Below are 12,177 nucleotides of genomic sequence, written 5' to 3' on the forward strand. Positions count from 1 at the left end.
TAACCTTTACAATCAAATATAAAAAAGAATGAAAACTAACTGTGTCTGCAGTCATTGGTGCATTACATTTTCTGTTCTCACCAGCACATTTTATAGGTCACTGTTTGGCCAGTGAAACATAACACAGTGTTCCTTTAGCACTTCCCCTTTGCTCCCCTTTTTAAATTTGAAAACAGGTATCTTATTCCAAGCTAAATACTTTTAACTACTGAACTTCACAGAAAAAGAAGGTCACAAGCTGCAAGCTGACTCATCAACAGCTATAATAAATGTGTTAAAGATCCTGAACAGGACATCAGATCATGTAAGTTATATAAATGCCAGGTACAGACATACTCACCACACAAGAAAACAGGTGTATGTGTTCTATTACGATTTATGAATTAATAAACATATTATTCCAGGACAAAATGTCCAAGGCCTGATCCTCCACTGTTTATCATCCACATACATCTATATACATCTACACACTGTGTGGCAAGGTAAGCTTGCAAATAAATCAGAGCAGAAGGGGGTTATATCCCTTTGTGTGAGGCATAAATGCATAACTGGACTTTTAGAAGCTGACCTGCCAAGTCTACTGAGAGAAGGGCAGTTGTTTAAAAGAGCTGGAGAAATAGCTGTAAAGACTCCTTTATTCAAACAATTTATATTCCAAGCATTCAAAACACAGGAAAAATGTCCTCTGCTGTTACTATTTGGCACCACCACCTGGATGCTCCAAGGAACTAAGATTCAGATTTTTCCTGTTTAAAACTGGAAAAACAAGTGATTCTGTGATTCTGTGATTTGTGTCTCAGTGTCCTGTATACTATTTTGTTTCGCTGGTAAAGTGTCAGTTGTAAATATCTGGTACCTTCTACACAAGAGGATGATCATGCTGAATTTTATTAGTTGTGTCAGGTGGAAACACTGAAGGATAAACATCTGTGTGTTGTGTACCTCTGGTGAGACCTTATGCCAGTGGATACAATACATACTGTCATGCCATAGGGAAAATTACTGTCCATCACACCTGCCCCCTCACCTCTGTGGATGCAAGTGTTGGGGCAGAAGGATTTTGGTCTCATTGCTAACAGCCCTCCCAGTAGTATGTTCTGGGCAGGGGCAGATGCTCCAGTGCAAATAATGCTTTACTTAGGCAGATTGCTGTAGTACATTGTAGGTTTCTGCAGGGCTGTTTCTTGTATCTGAGCTAGTAGAGGGTGCTAACAGTGACACAGAAGGTGAAAGGGAAAAGGTTTAGTAATCTATATACCACCTCACAGGATTTTTTTGCAAAGTCCATCCTCGTCCATTTGTTACTGTCATCAGTAGTTGGTACACATCACTCCTTAGGAGAGTATGCAGTGTGAGCTAAGGAGAAGGACAGTATGACATTCTATTTTGCCTTCTGGCAGAAAAATCCTGAAAGGATTAAGTTGTTACATTAAGTAAAAGAATATACTAGAAGTGTGTAACCTAAGTGATGAAAAAACATTTCTTCTTAATACAGAGCAGCACAAAAATATCAGTTCCTCAGCAGGGCTCTGCTGTCCTTACCCCTTTGCCAAGGGAGATGAATAGCATGAAAGGAAATAAAAATGACCTCCTGAAAATTCAGAAGAGGTGTGGTGGTAGCAGGAGATTGTATCTCTGCTCCCAGTCCTGGAGGTAATATTCCTGCATATAAACATCCATTTAGTCTGAAACTGGATACTGTTCTCTACTTAAAACACAAAGTAATTCTGTTGAATGCACAGGAAGGGAAGGGTGAGTAACTGCCTGAGATATTAATTTTTTTGTCCAGTGAGCTTGAAGGCATCGTTCCTTCCTCCAGTGACTTCTGGTCTCAGTAGATTTGGCCCCTAAAGCTTTGCAAGAATCATTTTCCCTTCCCAGACTGGATTCCTGTGCAATGCATGGTGAAGGTACAGAGTCCAGCCCTAAGGAAGCAGGTCAAGTGCTGACTGAGCATGGAAAAGGCTTAGAGAGGATGAGTCAGTTTTACTAAGCAATGATTAACTTTGGGGTTCTTTGCTTCTGACATTCAGATCCTGTAAAATTATGAGATTACTTCAGTGCCAGTCAGCCCCATGTGTGGGCTCTTCCCTTCATAACAGGCACCATGAACAAGACAGATCATACTAGCACAGTAAAAAGCAGAAGTTGAAAATGGGTGGAAGGTATTCACAGTAACTTATGGTTCAGTGGAAATGTTGCTGTATCTATGAACACATAAACTATAAAATGTGGCACAAGAGGGGCCCAGGACTGGAACAGTAGGAATGCTTCAGATTAAGATTAATGTGCATTGGGAGAGCTAGACTGAGAAATATGCACAGCACCTCTCTCCACAGTGCCTGTCTTGAGCAAATGACATTAATCTCCAGGTATCATAGCCACGGTATTCAAATTTATATTTTTAAACAATACCTTGTAGATTTTAATGTAAACTATTTTGAGGGAAATTTTGCTGAGAAGAATTAAAAATATATATATGTGACAAGTCAGTTGAAGAAGAAAGTAATATATATCTAAAAATGTGTTCATAGAGAAAGGATCTTACCTATTCTTAGAAATACATGTGTGCATGTGTGTGTATGTAAAACTATGTGTGTTCCATACACACATTGATAAGATACATACACACATACACATTACTGATAAGATAATAAGCATTAAAGGTATGACGAGGAAGATGTGGACTTTTTACAGTCACCTGAGAGGCTGCATAACTCCTCTCTGAAACTCCTCTCATCTTCTACCTAAAATCTTAGAATCTGTTGCAGCCTGGATTTAAGGCCGGAATTCCTAGCCTGGATGAGATGCTGGAGATGCTGAAGCCTTGCTTAGAAATATCAGCAATATGCATCTGATTAGCTAGATTCACTTATGTTACTCAACCATCCTTAAATAACTATTACACCATTCCAGCTACTAATCCTTTCTGAGAAAGACAAGTAACAAAGCATTAACTAGGTGACTATTACGTGAGTACTATACTTTTTTTAGGACTGACTGTACTGCAGGTTTTGTTATGCTGTATTCCTTCCTGAAATATTCCTCACTGAGACCGAATTCTATTAATGTCAAAACTTCTACTAATTTTTGTGAGTCTAAGAACAAACTTTCTTATTTCACCATCTAAGAACTCCCTCAAAAAGATAGGGGATACAGGATTTTTGTAGCCATCAGGATAATACTGTATTTTCATGTTGCCCTTGCATGTTTTGTCTTTAAGACAATAATGAATATTCACAAACATACCAGCTCTCAAACCCAATGAACTCCTTCTGCTTATATAAAATACATTCTGAGAAAGCAGTACCTCTACTTGTGGGAAATACATGCCTGAAAATTTGTGAGTGTTTTTCATTTATTTTAAAATCAAATCTAAAATTTTCTGGACAAACTGCCAGAAATATTTCAGCTTATTTACACATAATGAACTCAGTTTACCCTGTAGTGAGAAAAGCACAACAGTCTGTCATGGAAAGACCATATTAAACATGGTAGGTTTTCTTACAATACCTATGTACAATCTGAAATAATTTTTCAGATAATAGGAGGTCCCTACTTTGGCTGTTTTCTCTCAGGAAAACAACAGATGTGCAACTGTTAAAAAGAAGTCGAAAGGCAGCAAACTGGTGTGCCGGAAGAATGTCTTCTGCCCAGTGACACCCACTAGATGGGGATATTTCCATAGGACACTCCTGGAGGGCGCTGGCTTCAGTGCGCCACATCTCTACCAACACCAGCTCATATTCACATTTCAGGTTCTCGAGGTTTGGATAGGATCAGAGTTAACTTTTTATAAATATTAATTCAGAGCACTACCATGCATTTTGAGACAGCCTGGGGAGGTTTTTCTCTTTACAGAGCAACAGATCCAAATAATTTTTTTTTACATTAGAAAGAACAGATGAACATACCTACTTGCACACACAGATATTTTCAACTGCTTAAACAGAGCACAGGTCCTACTGCTTCTTAGTTTGAGTAAGTACTTCAATGGCCTTTAACAGTCAGGGAAGTTTAGACATTCGGGCACAAACTGATTTTCCAATGGCCTTTATGCACTTGGTACTAGTTACACTCAGGTACAATGTTTAAAAAATATTTTAGGTTTGCTTGAAAATCAGACAGTTTCATTTTGTGTATGTGTGTGCTTATGGGTATGTGATGCACACAGACTGCACAGTGAGTGAGAGACACCTAGTGCATTAAAAAGTCATCAATTGCAGTGAAAAAAGTATTGGAATGCATTCATGCTGTTTGCTTTTTGTGATTTCATTGTAATTTCCATTTCTGCTTTCCCAGAACTCCTTAGAGTTCTACAGAGATCATCTAACTGAGGTATGGCTTGTCCTACCTGCTACTTCTAGTTCTTTGCAAAGCAATAGTCATTCCTAGTTTAAATCTTCCATTGCTTACTTTCTCCTGTATGAGTTCAGCAAAGGATGATTTGACTATGCCCAGGATTTTTTTCAGTCTCTAAGAATCAAGGCAGTAACTCCTATCCAATGGGGTTCACAAAGAATAAGGAGTTACAGAAACGTTGAGCTTTAAGAGGCCGTATTTTATGTATTGCTGTTTGCTTTGGAACTGGAAATATCCTTTATTTCCACCATATGTTGCACAAGTTTGTAGAGCTTTGGGGATCTGCTAGAACCATTCACATTCTGTTTGCAAGAACACCACATAATCATGATTTTGAAAACTTTCTGTGTTCTTTCATTTGTATTTAATAATTTTTTTTCTCTCCACCTCTCAACATCTCTATATTCCTAATATGTCATATGCAAAATAACTGAAGAACTAGTTTGGTATTTTTTGAAATCACTTACATTAATACAATCCTTCCATGAACCTGAAGGAGACCAGGACCTATACGAATTCCACAGGTCCTGTATGAACTTCATATACTCCACAGCACCAAACAGATTCCAGAGACCTAGGAAAGCGTCACACATACCACTGAGCTGAGTCACTGTACAAATGTTATCTCCATTAACTATTTATTTTCTTATCCCTGCAAACTGGATAAGAGGACAGGAACCCACTATCAACAGGGCACATTGCTTTTTATTTTTTTTCCCCTCACTCCTTTTCCATTGCACTGATAACTGTGGATTTTTGCCAACTACAAGTAGTTCTTGGCTGGCATTTGAGAAATAACTCAGCTGGTGGCTGGGATAAGTATGTAGGGATGACCCACCAGAACAGATTAACTCCTTAGTCTCTGCTATATTTCTTTGACATAGCTGGCTTACCTTTAAGTCTTAGGGGCTACTCAAATTCTCTGAAGTGATTCTCTCAAATTCTCTCTTCCTTCCCCCACCAGCCCTCCTCCCCCCCCCCCCCCCCCAATTGGTTAATTCAGAAATACTTCAAATGGGAAATTAGAGGCATGCATTACACTACAGTGTAGAACATATGGAAAAAAAAACCCAAAACAACCCACAGACCCATCTCATTATGCACACCATGAGTAAGAAAACTGGCAATTTATCTACAGCCTCAGCTTTCCTGAAATACACCATCAGTATGTAGTCAATGTAAGCTTTATTCTGGTTGACTTTCCAGCATCAGCAATATAACACTGTGGAACTGCCAGAAAGAGTTGTCCAAAACAAACTAAATCAAATTTTTATTATAAGGCAATACAGCTCACAGATTGAGTAGCTGAAAAAAATCACACAAACACTTTAAAATGCATACAGACTTAGAAAGCAAATGTAATTCCCATCATGAAATTATGTTATAACTGAAGAGAATGATATCACCTAAAAAATATAAGCAGGAACACTTTTTTTTTTTTTTTTTAATAAAAGCTATTCTAATTGAAATACAGAAAGAAAATGCATGTTCAACAACTGATCTCATGATGATTTTTAGGCAAGTTTGAATGAGGTTCACTCTCATGTGCTGAGTAATGCCAGCAGAGAACTCCCCTTAGGGCAGTCATAACATGATATCAAGGGAATAAAAGAAGAGACTTGAACAGGAGTGCCAGGGCAAGCACAAAAAAGAAAGCTTTGGAAGGAATAGGATGGTCTATTCCTTACCCCAAGTGCTCCTAGGTGCTAGGCAGTCCACAGGGAGAAGGGTGTGACTCAGAAGAATCCAGAAATCATGTGAAATCTGGCCTCTATCAGGTTGTGGAACATTACCCTAAAAAGGCTTTCAACCTCTCTGTCAGTACACAACATTGTTTCCTAATCTCAAAGTAGTTCACACAAATCTGACCGATTTTCAGCAACTGGTGTTCTCCATCAGGGACAAAGATAAACAATAGCCTATTTGCAGAAAGGTGCTGAAATTAAAAGTATGCTCTTGGAAGACTAACACACTTCCAAGAGCCATAGAAGTCACATTATTCAAAAACTAGAGGGCTTCATAGATGAAAAGAACACAATTTGAGTCGCTGATCTAGTAAATGATTCACTTAATCTGAGCAAACCCACAATGCAGAGGAGTCTTTCATTGCACTGTCTCTGTCTAGTTGTCTCACATCCGCTCTGCACCCATTATCCCATAGAACACAACCTAGAAAACTGTGATGACTTTTTTTGCTGCAGGCTGACAACCATGTTGATTCATTAGTTTATTTTTAAAATATGACTGACAATTACGTCTGTGTTCAAATGACTCATTGACTGCCTGGCTCTCTGGGGCACATCATTAATATTCCTTCAGTTCCCCCAGATTCTGTCTTTGTTACTTTTCACAAATGGTATTTTCTTTTACCCATTAATTCATTTGGGGTAAATTGTGCTGTTTCTTCCTGTCTTGCATGAGACTACACTGAAGTGGTTGTTATTATTAATGCTTTCGAGAGGCTCTTGATGAATTTCAGTTGAAATCAGTATATTCTCTTCTTTCAAAAATTGCTCTTTCCACAATTTGTATTTTTAATTCCAGTCATCCCCTACAGCTAGTGAACACATTGCACTTCTGCAGGTATTGTGATTTTATTGTTTTTTCTTTGTTTAAAGCTTATACACATCATTTGTCTTTTTTACTCTTTGTGACAGCCCGTTTCTAAATAATTAATTGGGTGATGTAACTTCTAGCCACTCTTCCTTTCCTTATCTTTGCACTGTACAAAATCAACAACAGGAATATATCTTCAGGGCTTGCACCTTCCTGTCAAGTGATATTTTGTGGCTTTCTAAATGCAAAAGCTAGATCCTTGTGTCAAGGACACTTTTTAACAGTCTGTGATCCTCTTAACTGTTGCTGTGCAGCCACACATCTACTGATAACATTTATGGCACCTGGCAACAACGGCAAATCACTGCTTCCCCATTGGAGCTGCTTTTGCATCACCATTCTGCCACCCCTTCTTGCTGCGGTGTTGCACCATCTGCTGTTTGCAAAGCATCTCCTTTTTGTGCTCATTTGCAGTTTCTGATACCAGTTTTAACAGGATTTTAGGGATAATGACAAACACAAGTAAGGCAAGATGGAGGAAGCACCTATTTTTTCTTAATAAAATGCATTTATTTGTTCTGATTAAATCAATGGCTTTTTCTTGTGTACTTTAATAATGACCGTATGCAAGTTAAATGTCAGTGTATCAATGACCTTGTACTTGCACTAGAAGCTCTGAAGATACATAGTCAGATGAGAATACTGAATAGTCCTAGTTTGAGCAAATGGATTAGAGCATCTTTAATTTATGAATTTAAAAGTCAGATCTTTCCAAATGAAGGATTCATATGGTATTGCAGCCTCAGGGAAGCAGCCAGCTGTGAATAAGCTAACCTTTATTGTAGGATTTCTGCTCTCTTCTATTTAATACACAAACTTATTCACCATAACAACCACTAAAGCCTGTGTGGCACAAAATCGTAAAAAAAAAAACAAAAAAACAATGCCAGAAATACCCATCCTTGAAGGAATACTAATTCAAGCAAATTTCAATGCCATAAAGAAAGATGTACAAAATGCCATAACTCAGAATGGCAGGCAATTTTAAAATCAGAAATATTTGAATTGTTTCTCTTCCATGGATATAAATCATAACAAGTCTGCTAAAATTTTGAAAGTAAAGTACCATGCCTACTTCTATCTTAAATTCTGTTCTTTTGTGAAATAAATAAATAAATCAAAATTCCCTGTGATGTTAGATACACAGGCACATGTACAATAAGTGTTCTCAGTTTCTCACTGTGCATTTGGTTCTTTCTTCTCCTGTCTTTTGATTAATGCAATCACATTTTCTATTTTCATACTTTTTTAAATTAACTTCAGGTTTCCCTTTGTCAAGTCATTTGATTTTCTGAATTAGCTTTTCTATTCTTCTGTTGAAGCTTTACTGTTTTGTCCATATGCCTTTTTTTCACACAATAACTCCCAAGTACTCTTTCTGTGCAGCTCCTCCTTCATACTTCTCTTTCAATGTCCCAAGCCACTCTTCTCGTTATCACTTCAAAAAGCCTCCCTAGTGCCCTAGACATTATTTTTTCTATTCTTCTTGTATGAGTTCCTGAATATTTTACTTCAACCCCTTTAATCTCTATTTTTGTACCCTTCTCTAGCAGGCACCTACTTCATGAGTTACTGTTGGCCTGATTTCACAGCAGCTGTTTTGTCATTTCTTGATATTTTGTCTCAACTCTCCTATATATGTTAGGTTTGCCTGTAGTACAATTTTAAGAAGCAGAATAGGGGACCTGAGGTAAGAGATGAGATCTATACCAAGGCTTAAGTCATACCTACCCTTATGCAAAGAAGTGCTGAAACAAACAGGACCCGTCACCAAGTAATGCCATGAAATTGACTAAAAAATTGACTCTAGGATGACTTCTCTCAACATGTATCACCTATAAGCAAAAGGAGACTGACTTCTGTATGCTATCCAGGTAATATGACTCCACTGTGGCCTGGAAGGATGCCCTCTGAAAATGAGGGAATTTACTATCTGTTGATACTCAACAAAGCTATCAAAACTATCTATCTAATATAAACAGTGAAGACATTTATTCACATGAATCACTAAAAACTTTCAAGTCTTATTGATCTAGAATGCTCTTTAAAAAAAAAAAAAAAAAAAAAAAAAAGGGAGATAGAGGTTCTATGTTTCACTCACAGTTTTCTTAACTACAAAGTTTTAAAAACATGAAATACTATGACAGCCCTCATGAGAATGTTTGTAGCAATGGACTGTTAGTTGACACTTTGCTCCCTGCCCCAAAACATATGTGAACACTTCTGTAAAAAGAATTTACATTGTCATTTAGAAGACACTATTGCACTTCCTGGATAGGTAGAATAATTTGGCATGCAGAAGTTTTAAAGTGTAATTTGATTGTATGAATGTACATGTCCAATACACTTGATCAGCAGAAAGATTTCCATTCACTGTTATGGTCTTATGAATTAAAATTAGATATAAATACTTTCCTACAATTTCTAGTACCTTATTGCCCCCACCCATTATTTTTAAATGGAGTCAATGGCTTGGAGTGGCATTTAAAGTACCTAGGGTATGTGCCAGTGTTATGGTCCAGAGCCAAAATACAGCCATTTGCCTATGCACATAATTTGCACTTGTGATTGTAGAAAGGAGTTCTTACCAGGCTTTACCATTTGCATAAGTCAAAGAAAATTCCATATGCTGTATTTCTGTGCAGATACAGTCAAGAGGTTTAATCTGCTTTCTTGTTGTTGCAGCTCTAATAATGTCTGGTAAGTGACTCACTGCTCCATCTGTTTGGGTCATGAGTTACTGAGACATAAAACCTGGAGTACCTCAAAAGGAAAACACAGTCCACAAAGCAATAAAATGAGATCAAAGTATGCCCACTCGTCAAATGCATAGCTGCTATCTTGCTAAATAATGTGCCATTAAATCCAAACAGTATTTGTATTTGCATAATTCTATTTTTTCTGAGTAAATTAACAATGTCACATGATGGCTGCTTTTGAAAAGACTGTCCAGGATTTACTGTGTGATGATAGATTAATATTTCATAAGCCCTTGGCATATGATAATCTAACTTTCAGAATATTTTATGGTCATCCACAAGAAAGCAAAAAGGAAATAATAGGGCTCCACTCTAATAAAGACCACAGCTGTGAAGATAAAGCTAATACAAATAATTTTCTTTGTTATGAAAAAAATTTAAGCAAACCACATGTCAGTCTTCTATAATCTATTAAATAAAGGCCCATAAGGTGTTTGTTCACCTACACCTGAAAATTACTCTGGTACTAACAAGGCGTGAAGTTAAATACAAAAACTATTCATCATCAACTCTGTGTGTGATACTCTTACAATTTTTAAACGTTTTACTATTCTGTGATATAATTGACTCAAGGAGAAAACTAAAGTAAACTAGAATGAGGCACAGTTATTCCTAAAAAGTATTAAAGTAGGACCTTTTCAGTACCTGTAAACCCAGGAAACTCTGTTGATTCTTCTCATCGCAGTCAGGTTTCTCCCAAATGTATGTTGGCATTTCAGTATCCTTAACACCTGTTTACTTGAAAAAGACTTGACAAAACTATGATCATTAAATGATTCTGCTTTAGCTGCTTTGAAATCCCCATTTATTTCCTAAGTCTTTTGTAAAGCTCCTATATCTCAGACTGAGATTTAAAATTTTATATATGCTTAATGTATAGAAATGGTCAGAAAGCTAAACACTGAGCTGACCTAACAAAATAACTCTGTGGGGTCTTTTTATACTTACTGTTATTCAGCCCTGACATTTACAAGTTTCCACACTGTAAAACCTCATGTGAATAGAAAAATACTTTTACTACAAGTCAGAGCTTTACAATCCCAAGCAATGTGATCAAACAAATGACCAGAAAAAAGAGTTGACCATCAATACTGTTATCACAGCCTGATCTGTCTGGATACTGTCTCTCTGATGGAAAACCCCTAGCTGGCTCTGTACCAAGCAGCTTCACCAAGGAATTGAACTTACTGCTAAACAGTATTTTTCAAGACTGAAGTATAGGTGTATAAATAAATTGCAGACCATAAGCATTCAGTTTGTCATTTGTTGTTATTCCACTTCATTAATTAGCTGCAGTGAGTTTGATTTGCCCTTGGCTGCTGTCATACCTGGCTTCACATGCTGCTGTTAGCAGGGACTCAGTTTGCCACAGGACACCTGTGTGGTCCTCCACCAAGCACCCATCACTGAACAGGCCACCTTTTCCATGAGCCTCATAAGAAAACCATCATGGACCAAAAGCCACAAATGGTACTCTGGTGTAGGTGTCCTCTATACTCGGGGAACAAGGGAACAGAGCACTGCAAGGATTAAGGGAAATTCACTCTGCAGGTGACAGGGTCAGCCCAGCAGCAGGGAAACCCCTCAGCAGTACCAGGCTCAGTCCTAGCCTGATTGCAGCAGCACAGCCTCCACAGGGAAATTCACATGAACAGCTGAGGCATATACATATTAAAATGGTAGAAACTGCAAACCTCAGTAGTGCTAATTCCCACTCTTAATTCTGCTCTCTCTCCCTCTTTTGTGCTCTCCTTTTCCCATCAGCAGGAAATTTAGGCTTTCAAGTTTCTGGAATTTTTGCCTGCTGGTGATAGATTTTGTCTTTTTTGTACAGATATTTGGTTTTGTTTATGCTGACATACTTTGGAAGGCTGCCTTACTTTTCATATTATAGGCTGTACATTAGCCAGGCATCTTGCTATCTTTCTTTTCTGCAGCTAACAAATTGATTGATTGTTCACAGTACAATAGTTGGAATAGGAAAAGAACTCAATTAATTGGTAAATGAACATGCAAAATTACAGATGTTTGAAACACAGAAAAATAATTATATACTGCCTTTAAATGAATAAACAATACATGGGAAATACATACCATACATGCAAAACTCCTTACCCTACTGCTTTCAGGAACGTGGTCTTTTGTCTCAAAACTCATCCAACCAGAAAGTGGTTTCTATTCTCCATAATCACTGATTCAGATGATGTCTGCCTTTGACAAGAGTGCATTCAGCATGACAAGGGGCTATTTTTGCCTCAAATACACCACAGTGGTCTTGTATTGAGGATGATCAAAGTCTTGCAAATTCTTTTTATGTAACATCTCTGGGATATGTTTTTCCTAATTATGTTTCCAGTTAAAATTATTCCACCTTCTTATGCCCTTTCTAAATTAATAAATTTGTGGTCAGTAACAAATTTTATCTTGACAAAAAGGTCAT

This window comes from Calypte anna, chromosome 5 (assembly GCF_003957555.1).
Source record: "Calypte anna isolate BGI_N300 chromosome 5, bCalAnn1_v1.p, whole genome shotgun sequence".
Taxonomy (NCBI): domain Eukaryota; kingdom Metazoa; phylum Chordata; class Aves; order Apodiformes; family Trochilidae; genus Calypte; species Calypte anna.